A 12,579-nucleotide genomic window follows, 5' to 3' on the forward strand; every position below is an offset into this window, starting at 1 on the left:
GATGTTATCATAGTATGGATGCGTTGTAAATATACTATCTAAAATCAGACAGAACTCATTACACACAAACTATTATAATATTGATTACTACCTAACATTGATCCAATGCTTAACATTGATTCAAATATTATATTAAAGTTTAAAATTTTCACCGATTAACTAATAAAAACAAAATTAACAATTATATATATTTATACAACAAAATTTTATTTTTGTAATCAATATTAACAAAACACATTTTATTAAAATAATTAAATTGTTGTATCCGGAGACACTTATGACAAAATTGTAAAAGATATATGATTTTACATTTAATATTTCTTTTACAATTTTGTCATAAGTGTCTCTGTATACAATAATTTAATTATTGTCGTGAAATCGAACATTTGCTGTTAACGAATTAACTCTTTTCAAATAAATAAAAATGATTTTTTAATTCCTCTCTTCTTATCTGTAGATGAACAAACACATTGTCAAGCTATAATATAAGTACTTTGAAATGAGTTTATTGATGTTTCACAATTGATGATTTAACAATCTTATGATTCTTATACAATCTTATTATCCCATTATGTTTCTCTCATAACGTCTCTCCCATCGTTTTTGGGAAAGCGTTCTTATCTGGATGTATTAATATCTGTATTTAAGACTCTAGTATATAAAATCGAGGACACTTTAATGTTTTAATTTTTTGATATGAAGAAGTTGCTGGCTGGTATTCAAAACCTGTGGATCATCAAATAGCCTGGAGGTGATAAACTGATTTCAGTAATTTCTGTGTTAGAACAATTGATAAAAACTCATAATAAATGAATTTTAAATGTTGTGCAATATTTTTTTCTATTACTATCATATACTTCTATATCTATTACTATCATATACTTATAAAAATAAATAATAATAAAAAGGTGCGATTACCAGCTTGTCGCTTTTATCTTCATCCATCTACTGAACTAATAATTCTGACTAGACGAAGTTGAATTATCAACTAAAAGTGTAGAAAACTATAAATTATCTGTAAGTGTTCTACGGCAATCAACAGATAATTTGTTACAACACTTAGAACCTGAAAATAAAACTTACACTTTCATTAAATTACTACCCGCAAGTAAAACTAATACCTTTTCGGATTTACTACGCGAATTTTTAGTTATTTTAAACGTGTGTTATCACGTCTGCCCGTGATCACGGGTGCTGAAAAGTAACAGAAACATCGGGATTATCTAGTTTAAAATTATAAAAATTCGGGTACTAAATCCGAAAAGGTATTAGTTTTTTTTAAATGACAGGCGAAAGTCTTAGATCTCATTACTACCCACAAGATTAACAAACGCGTTTTTATAGTGAATTTAATTAAAATCAATTCTATAAAAACGGTACCGTTGTTAAAAAACTTCTATTCAGTGTGAACATTCCCAACGGTGTGAACTTTGGTTCTAGATTCCAAATTTGCTTCAATATCCCCAACTCCCAAACGGATGGCTTTCCCACTGCTGTGGTGTAACACATAAATTTGCCTAATAAAACCCGCACTCGTGTTGCCTGCAAATAAAATCATTCAGTTCTAAAGTAACAGAACTCGACATATGTATACTTTTTAGAGGCTCAATCTTATTAGCTATTCTCACCTGCAATGTTATTAAGTAGCAAGGTTCAATATATAGAATAAACTGAATTATAAATAAGATAATGTAGTACGACGTGGATATTTTTACCAAAATGTTACCTTAAATAAATAAAGCAGAGTAAATTTACATGACATTCAAAAAAGGAGTTTTTGATTGGAAAATTTGATTATAAGTTTTTGTAATAGTTATTAAAAATTAATATTAAAAACTAAGCAATTTTTTGATTCGTGATATGGTTGTGTATATATTGAATTTGTGGCATGTTACGGCTGTGTAAAAGAATTAAACTATTTAAGACTAATGCACATAATATATTATGAAATATAAAAATTTGTTTGCCAATTTTATTTTTTATATAACATATATATGTTACTAGGCTAACAGCATTACTATACACATATATTCAACTTGTGGCTTACACAAGCACTTTAAAAATCACCTGCACCGAGAAGTAACTTATGCAATGAACAAATCATTGAATTCATATTTAAGGACGCCGATACTTAACTGCCTATATAAAAAACAGTGATAAGATTGCAACAAGATGACAAAAAATAAAACAGTATTGAATATGTTGAACAAATGATGAACGTTTCCGACATGTCGTTTATTTCATCCGCCATTTTGCAGATTTCAATATAAGAGTTTGTCACGTTGCTAACATTAAAATGTGTGAAACTCGGAACAGTTGTTCTCGTTATATCTAAAAAAACATAACACACTAGGTAAAAACTCTATTAAACAACACACGAATGGTTGACTCGTGTTATTATAATATAAATTTTATATACATAATCACCTTTCTTATCAAATTTGAAGAGATCGAGATGAGTTTCCAAATATCTGGTCAAGTTTTTGAGACTTTGATAGATTTTTAATTTTATCGAAGCCAATAACAGTTGATATAAATAAAGACAAATACGTAGATAATTGATAATAATATATAAATAGTCGGTTAAGTCTGTGGATAAATAGGATATTAATGTTAGTGTTTATCATTAATTCACAAATATTCTTAAGTGCGAGATACTATTATTAGTTAAACTAATAGAGATTTATTCTAGATTCTATATCTATTTACGTATTCGTTCATTATGAATATATTAATATTTTTTTTTTATCGTCAAAATTCGAAAAGAAATTGCGATCTTACTCTGTGATGTTAATATCGTTTCTACATAAACCGATGAAGCGTACACCGAACTAATTAATAAAAATATGATGTATGGCAACATATGTCTATATGTTGATGTTTGATTCCCTCTCACAGGACCCCGTAACTTTTCATCTATCTGTAAGCAAAAATTTTTGTACACTAGTTAAAGGTAAAATCACATTATATAAGACGTAAAATTAACGCTCGCATCTTCACTTTAGCAGGTGAAGAAAAAAAATGTAATGTCAACAAATTTTTTTGGTCATAATCGCTTGTTATAATGAAAATTGTACATTATCTATGATTTTTTCAATCCGCTATCTAATATCAACAGTAGTGGTCATAGAAAGAGAGTCCCATGAAAGTCGTAAAACAATATAATCAAGTGACAAATGTAATGTATAAATACAAGATTATTTAGTATACTTCCAGTTTATTATTAGATCAATCTTGAAGCTAACTATATTGTTTAACAATAGTTTTTTTTTTTAAACTCATACATGCACCTAGGTAACACTGAAAATATTAAGAAAATGAAAAATGGGTTAATGTAGAAAGTTGAAAATACTTTTATTGTCGTTCTAAGTAATTTCCGTTCCTCTCTACACATCGTCGCATTCAATGGAACCACTGTACTTGGAACCATTCTTACTCAGGCATCTCTTCTATGGCATTTTCTTACGCTTTCACCGCATATTCAGGGCTCGTAAAGCGAATGGCTCGAATTTTATCTTTAATTCTTTGGAATAAATATAAGCCTCAGGGCGCCAGGTCACGGCTGTATGGCGGATGTCTCTTTATCTCGACACCTGCCATAGTGAAATATTCAACAGTCCGTTTTGTGGAGTGAGCTACAGTATCGTCGTGGTGAAAAGGATCCTGCTTTGAGGGCACTGCTGTCAATTTATTCCAAGGTAACAGGCAAACGGCGATTGATATAAAAGTCTGCAGTAACTGTTCTTCCATCTTCTAGTATAATTGTCGTGAAATAACGTTTCCGACGCAATAATGAGGCAATCATCTTTTTTCCTTGACTTCTTTTCTTATCTTAGTTGACTGATTCTCGAAAGGACACCCACTGAACTGATTGTCTTTTGGTTTCAGGTTTGTAGCAATATATCCAGCTTTAAACACTTGTGACGTTTTCAAATACAGCATTTCAGTCACCGCCATTGAACTTTGTATCTGCTGATAGGTCACTCTCTTATCTTCCTCTATTATGCGTCACACAGCACTGATGTTATCTTCAGTAGTCGCTGTTAAAGGACGTCCCATACGCGGATCATCATCGAGATTGCTACGTCCACGCTTAAACTCGTTAAACCTATTGTAAATCGTGGTACGAGATGGGGCTTCATTAAGAAATGTTAATCTCAGCCTATCATAGCTTTGTTGTTGAGTAAGACCACAACGAAAGTCGTAATAAATCATTGACCGAATATTTTCTCGCGTTGGGTACATTTTCGCATGTAACGAGAGTTTTAAATTTGCCGCCAATTCACAAAAACAAATGATAAATGAATGCAATTTACTGCATTAGGTTACCAAGGAGTCCTAAAATTAAAATTCAAAAAAAAAATCTAAAAATTTTCAGTGCCACCCACGTATCCCGTTTACATTTCTAACGTAAACCGAAAAGCATTTGAACTTTCATTGAATAATACTGTTATAATAAAATTACCTTATTTAAAATTGATAAATGCTCAATCATTAATTTTGTTCTTGTAGCAGAAGTCTGAGACATCATGGTACACATGCCAAATTCCAATACTATTTCAAATAATCTGAGTTTGGATATATTATCAAATACTGCTTCCATAATAAACACGACAGCAACAAGAAAATCTGTAACAATGGTAACAGTATGTCTATAACAAGAGTATACCACCGCGAAGTTTAATTTACTTAAATAAATTATTATTTAAAAAAAAACTATGACTACACTTTTGACCAAATAAGAAATACTGGTATTAATTTACACTGTAACTTTAAACACTTACTAGCTGTAGTCAGACAACAATAGCTGTAAAAGATTGCTTCACTCGAAAATTTTATGCAATATCCATAGTCAGTGTTTGTTAAGCTGATCGCGTACATTCCGAAAATACGCGATATTAGCAGAAGAAATCCCAAACCACCACTTACTTTAACACTCGGTGTCATATTTAAAATGACTTACAGAATTCTATATACAGTTGAAAACAAAAATTATTAATGATTAGAATGATATTTATGTTCACAGAGCTAACCTATAATTATTGGCAGGCTAGTTATTACATAAATGGACGTTGAGTTTGACAATCAGAAGGACATTGAGACATGCGTTTTAAAGAGGCCCAACGTAAATGAGTGATATTTACTGAAGCGATGCTCATTGCTTCTAAGTCAATCGTTGACTTGCAGTGCCTGTGGATCTTCGGAATAATCTCAAAAACAATACCTGGATAAACTCTGTTTATATTTTGAAACTACACGACGTTGTTAGTCGCACGAGTATTTTAACAGAGCACAGAAATATTTAAAAACTAAGCACACCATTTAATGTTTCAAGGTAGGAATTTTTCATTGTATACACGAGATTTTCTAGCGTGTCCCTCTTTTAGTTATCTTCTGTAGGGTTTTTTGTTTTTCGTTTATATTTCAACTTTCAAACATGAACAGGTATAAAATGAGATCAAAGCAAACTATTCATACGCAACATTTATAAAATACAATAATGCGCTTTTATCCAGCTTGGGAATAAAATTGCATACCTGTTTTTTCTAATATTAATATTATATATACTCTCAATTCAATTTAATTTCAATAAAGTTCCCACAAAATTTCCTATTTAATTAATTATGATCAACGAACTCAACAGGTCAATCATGACCAAGTGGAAAATTCTGTTTAAGTCCATGTTTTTAGAGAACTCAAGCGTTAGACCAACAATGTATCTTTTGTTTCCCGTCTTTGCATTAATCCCAATTCTTTGGATATTTCTTGCATTTGTTACTCAACTTACTTTCTGTTTCTATAGCTTTAGAAATTTCATACATGAGTTTCTCGCAACTTTCTGTTTTCAATTTTATATACCTCCAGTGTTTTATGGATAGGCTGATTGCACACACTATTGCAATTCATATTTTTTAGTACTTCCTTTGTCACAACATTTATACTTTGCTTATTATAACAGATGTACTCTGCCCATTATTTTAATCTTTAATTTCTTTTTCATTCCTTACAATAATTTCCAAAAATATCTCTGTGTAACTCTCAATGTTTTGATTTTTTTAACTTTACCAGTATTTTCTCTTTCCTGGCTCTGATTTTGAAAATCATCAGATATAAACAACTTCTTCAAATTCTATGACTTTTAAATGTCCTTAATATTCGTGTGATTACTTCTATTTTTGTGTCACTTATTTAGTGCAGTCTCTAACTTAAAGCAAAAATTTTGAAGCAACGAGTGATCAAATATTATTTTTAACATATACTTTAGTTTCACCTGATTTAAGTTGTTTTTAATTTTACCTATTCAAAATTATGGAACCACGAATCTACATTTTTTTTTAAACAAAAGACTCTGCAGGGACACATTCCAAATGCCGCGTATTACAGAAACTAATTTGGGATAAAACAATATTTTTATCGATGATATAAAACGTTCTCAAAGAGCCTAGAAGATTTGCCTAGAGGACAAAGAGCGTAACAGGCGGCTTAGGCATGTCCTAAAGAAATTATACAAACAACTTTCAAATTAAAAAAAAAATCGTTTTCGCAAAATTTCATCATGTTTCAGCAAATCTCTTAAAACGCCTTCATTTTCTTCTTCTACTTTTAATTCCAGTTCGCACCGCAAATACAGTATATTAACTACAATCTATAAAACATTCATATTTCATTCAATATCAATAAATACATTTGGCTTATCTCTTTCGTTATGACATGTGAAATAAAATCTCGCAATTGATTGCTCGCAAGAATACAAACGCTTGGCCAGTTTCTAGAAGCTTCGTCCGCGACCTTACCTGCGGACCATCTAGCAATTGTCGCTCTTGTTGACTTCGTGGCTGGCGCAGTGCATTTCCCCTGTGGTCTTATGCACTTTATGAATCATATATCCAAGAAGGGACACAAACTAATTAACTGAATACAAAATTTTACAACCAATAATTGTTTCAATTTAAATTTCACCAAACCATACCAAAAAAAATTATATATCAAGGAAAAATCAACTTATTAGTCACAGTTTGTAACTAAGCAATATTTAACATTACATTTATCTTTTTTGTTGTATAAACAAGACACATTCACAAAAATATATTTTTTATTTAATGAGTTAATAATGATATTTACTCGTCGGGTCGATCGACATCCTATTAAAATATATATACCTCAATACTCACATCGCGTTACTAAAGTAGGCCGTCTAGAAGAAACGATGACTGTTTATTATTAAATATTATTTAAAATAGATGCCAGAAAAATTTTATTGGAGACACAAAATATACACAGGAACTATAAATGAACTTTGCAAATAAATCACTACGCACAATAATCTTTTTTACTATCACCCGTCACCCCTTAAAAGAATATACCAAACATCTCAAGACAACGTTTTACGCAAGAACATTGGTGACATGAGAAACAAAAAAAAAGTTTAACTAATGAAAATCAAACTCATTAATTACCAGTAGGGAAAATGACACTAGGAAAGTATACGAGCGATACAAGATTGATATTGATGGTGTTTTAAATAAAGATGTGTTAGTCTATAGTAGTCTGGTTTATCTTACGTCACCATCTTTATGCATCGTAATGGAATCTGATAACGAAAATAATCTAACCTTAATGGAATCCAAGGGTCATATATACTTAAACATAATGTAGATGACAATATACAAAATTTTCTTGACAGAATTATACATGGTTGTTTTTGTAGACTCATATATTTTGATATGTTTCTCTGCAGTGTCTTTATAAAGAATATATATTATATAGAATGTAGGCAAGCATATGCTTGACCTCGTCATGCAACAGAACTTTTAAGTAATAACTTCTTTTTAGAGTACTAAAAAATTTTGCATGCACATTTTAATGGAAAGAGAGTACAATGGGAACTAAAAAATAGCATCGGAACACACATGTGAATTTTGCAAGGCTGAAAACAATTTTTTTTCTGTCTTTATTTGATAATAAATATCGAATAAAAATAACTTTTCTATTCCGTTGGTTTTTCACTGAGAATATGAAATATATACTTAAAAAAATGAATATTATGTAAAATATTGTTTATGATCTATGTACTTTTTCCCATATGAGCTTTAAAGTATAAAATTTTCAGTATATCATATTCATGGAATAAATATACTAAAACCTTTTGTATATTTTAATACGACTTCTATAAGCTTATTAGTGGAATATTGTTTTTTGTCATAGATATTTATCACTTCTGTTCAGTTTCATTCTTTTTGATGGACCGGCAACTCTTTGGATGTGTGAAGTGGTGGATCTCTAAAATCGCAATTGTTCGAAACACGAATACAAATTAACTTTAGAGGTCTAAATAAAAAAATATGAATCGACTTTTCGTCTCCTAATGAAGTGACTGATGTCCGATAAAAGGGAAATCAAGATGGAATTTAAAACGAAAATTTTATATAAACTAGAAACCCATTCACTTGACCCACTCCTTGTTGGTAATTTTACTAAAACTAAAACTAATGCGGCCAATAAAATACGAGAGAATAGTTGAGAATTACTAATGATTAATATCCTTTAAAAAGATCTCTGACATAAGATAAACTAGACAAATGTTATTAAAATCATTTTAACACAATAAAAACACATATTTCATAAATAGCAGGTGAGGTTGCCGGCAAAGGCTAGTAAAGAGAATAATCTGTTGCACGACACAGCAATGCGGGTTAATATATATGTACATACCGTAAAACCAAAGCGTAATTCACATCTTTACTTTAAATCTAAATTACTATGAAATAGTTGTTATACGTGTCCAAGCACTGTCTGTGTGACTTTAGTAAACTTTTTAAACCACACTATACACCATATGATATATGCTACCTGAACACAAAATGAGTCAGATGCCTGAAAGAACATGTGAGTGTGTGGTGAGCGAGGACATAGCTACAACGCTGCTGGTTGCACGTCTTTTTGGAGTCGCGCCACTTCAAATAAAGCATATCTGCAATGGTATCTATCGCGTTAAAGTTTCACAAACTATACTGGCTTTGAGCAATATGTTAATGATATGTTTAAGTACGTATTAACTTTTGTACATTTTGAATCATACAGGTAAGACATTCAAAAATATCTTTGGTTATTTACAGGCGTAACAACGATATCTTTATGTCTCTTTTTTCTCCTTCGAGATGAAGTAATACGGTCATTTCAGTCACCTTTTAAGATAGGAGTTTATATTATGATAAAAATTCCAAGCATTTTGTTCATAATTCTGATAATTTTGAGAGGGAAAAAACGAATGAAGGTCTTGGTGTATATATTATACCGGATACAAAAGGTTACATTGCATTTTTTTAGTTTATAATTGATATTTTTTTATATACAGCCAGGCATGAAAATTAAAAATATCTGTAAGTAAAATTCATAAAACTTAAAAATAAGCAAAGGTTGAAACCAAAAAGCCATTTTTGAATTATCGAACAAAACGATCTTTAACAATTCCAATGAGACTTAACGTGACGTAACTCTCTCACACGTGAGGGCGCGGGTTCGAAACCTGGCAAGTACCAATGTGGTCTTTTCTGAGTCATATGTACTTTCTAAGAGTATTTAGACACCACTGACAGACGGTGAAGGAAACCAGCGTGAGGAAACCTGGTCTTATAATTACAAATTATAAGTTTGAAATTGCCAACCCATCTTGAGCAAACCTTCTCCAACCTTCTCTCTAACCTTGTCCACGTGAGAAGAGGCCTTTGCTCAGCAGTGGGCTCCGATTGGCTGATGATGATGATGAGACTTAAGACTTTAAATTACTTGTACCTATCAGTGAGAGATTGTATTTATAGTGGAATCTTTATGTAAAAAATATATTTTATATTATTTAGATCCGAAAAAAAATTGGATATATTAATGCATTGAAATCAAAATCTTGGGTAGTAACATGTTTTACACTTGTTTTACTTATATACAATGGCATACACTTGCTGGACCTGTCGTCTACTTCACGAAACAAAGAGATATTCACACGTGAGTCGCACAGTTTTCCAGCTTTTCCTTACTTATTATATATATTAAAAATAATAGTATATATCTGCTCTATAGCCTTAAGTCGCCTTAATTTATTTTTAATGTTTTCTATAGACGAAACTTTTTTTTTAGGTACAGCAATACTTATTTGTCATAATGTCATGTTTATTACGCAACTGTCACATATGTTTCTGAACACAACTATCCGTTCGACAATACGAGCTTTGAATCAAAGACTGTCTGAAATGATAGCCCCTGAAGGTGTTCAAAATATATTTAAAATTAATACAAGCAATATATATATTTCATTAACATTTTTACATTTATATTAATCATTCTGTATCTAAGATATAATTTTTGTTGATGCAATCTAAATGGCTGTATTAACAATTTTGATCTTGTTGCGTTTGCATTACTCTGTATGGGTACACTATAATTCACCTCTGTCTGTTTCAATACTTCAGATAAAAACCTTCCATTGAGATACAGACGTAAAAACCTACTCAATCTTTATGAAACATACATAACAATACATCATGTTATCATTGAATTCATGGAATGCGAAGGATTAGTTATTGTAATAATTTTAATAAAGCTGACCAATCGTTCCTTTGTGAATGTGTACAATTTATGGCTGATTTTTAAAAGTATAGGTGGGTAACATAGTTAGATATATTTGATTAAATCAAAGCATTTTCTCTTCCTTTCTCGAGTTTGTAGATTAGATTTTTCTATTATATATTTATTTACTATATTCATTCAGAAATACATAAAAACATTTTAATAATATAAATGCTCAATATACGAGTACAATATAAGAGAAATATCTATATAAACTAGGAGATGCACCTTCCGTGAAAGTAGAGTGAAACGAGTACAGCGTTTTGGTAACGAACCGGTTATTTTTGAGATGGGTTGCGTTTTCCCGCCCTAAAATTGAAATTGGATAAAAAGCACCCCAGATAACCGGGTTATCGAATATAAAAACCTCGCCTCGATCAGTGCATCGGTTGCCGAGGTTGATAAATGACCTGAGTAAAGGGTTCGGCTCGTTTTGCTCGCTCCACTCAGTGACATTTTATTTTGAAATTTTCACGTTCAGGATTTGTTGCAGAAGTCAATGACATTTTTTTTTTCATTAATAAGCGTTCCTAACGTTACATCACTCAATATAATAAATCTATTACCCTGCTCTAATTTGTTATAGCAATATATTGTTCTCTGTAAAATTACTATGATTATTGAAAGGTTTTCCTAAATGAAATAAGCAAATATTTTATATAAGAAATATAGGTGCTCAGATGGTTAAATCTTTAAAGGTATCTATGCTCTTCAATACATCTTTTTATTCTTACAGATGTAATATCGAACTTCAAACAAAGGCTTTTAATTGAAATTTTTTGGATTTTCAACAATACCGCAAAATTCCTATTAGTTCTAGAACCATCTCACCGTTTGGATAAAGAGGTATTTAATTATCATTCATGAGAATAGCAATTCAAGGGGTTTATTTTAAAAATATGTTTTTAATGCTTGATTGTTTCAGATAAGCGACACGCAAAACATTATGAGTAAGCTCATAAACTCCGTGCCTCGCAATAATCTACTTTACGACGAACTAGACGATTTCTTCCAACAATTTCTAATGAAACAGACCCTTCTAACTCCACTGGGTTTTTGCAAATTTAGTAGATCAATGATTTTCACAGTATGTTTTTAAACATTTAAAAATAATTGTCACATACTCTATATTAATATTAAATGATTTTTTCAGATCCTCGGGTGTTCGATGTCGTTTTTGCTTATAGTTAATCAATTTAATATTTCAAAGCTAACGATATAAATATTGTAGTATTTTAACAAATATTAAATATGATAAATAATTAAATCACGTTTCCAAAAAAAAAATCGACGTATTTTTTTCATTTATATATTATCTGAAAGAATAATGAAATAATACACAATAAATAGAAAAGTTTACTCAGAAATAAATATTTGAATTATTGAAAAAGTATCTTAAAATAAGTATCGCTGCTCAAATTCAAGTTACCAATGACTGTTCTTACAAAAATGATTATTTGTCGACTGTTCTTTAAAAACATAGTTCAAAAAAAGCTTCCTCTGTATCCTTAAAAGGCACTTTTTTATAAAACACTCCAACAAAAATAAATATCATGGGCAGACGAGATGTGCCCGTGATCACGGTTGCTGAAAAGTAACCGAAACGTCGGGATTACGTAGTTTTAAAATAATAAAATCCGCGTAGTATATCCGAAATATATTAGGTTCATTTAAATGAATAAAACTCGCGAAAGTCTTAGATCTCATTATACCATTTGTTATTGAATAAAAATATGCAGAAAATAAAGCTACAATTACTTAATGTAATACGAAATGTTATTATTAAAAAATTATTAAACCCTTTGCATACTATCTGGTGCTAGTTGTATTTATATAAGCAACGGAATCTCCGTGAAAAATATTGAAAAATTCTAAAATTTTTCCTTGCCACTAGTGAAAAAAAAGGAAAAAGATAAAATTCATTCCCTGTTATTTACATCACATTGACGGTTTTGAAAT

General features: G+C 30.5%; 1 long non-coding RNA gene across 1 annotated transcript; it reads right to left on the reverse strand.

The window, feature by feature from the left end:
• Positions 1 to 576: 576 nt before the first annotated feature.
• LOC133319896 (uncharacterized) lies at positions 577 to 1,505 on the reverse strand. Its single transcript, XR_009753356.1, has 3 exons — positions 1,381 to 1,505; positions 919 to 1,066; positions 577 to 726 (listed from the first exon to the last, which is right to left on the reverse strand). It is a non-coding gene; the product is annotated as an uncharacterized LOC133319896 (long non-coding RNA).
• Positions 1,506 to 12,579: the final 11,074 nt, after the last annotated feature.

Source organism: Danaus plexippus, chromosome Z, assembly GCF_018135715.1.
Source record: "Danaus plexippus chromosome Z, MEX_DaPlex, whole genome shotgun sequence".
NCBI lineage: Eukaryota > Metazoa > Arthropoda > Insecta > Lepidoptera > Nymphalidae > Danaus > Danaus plexippus.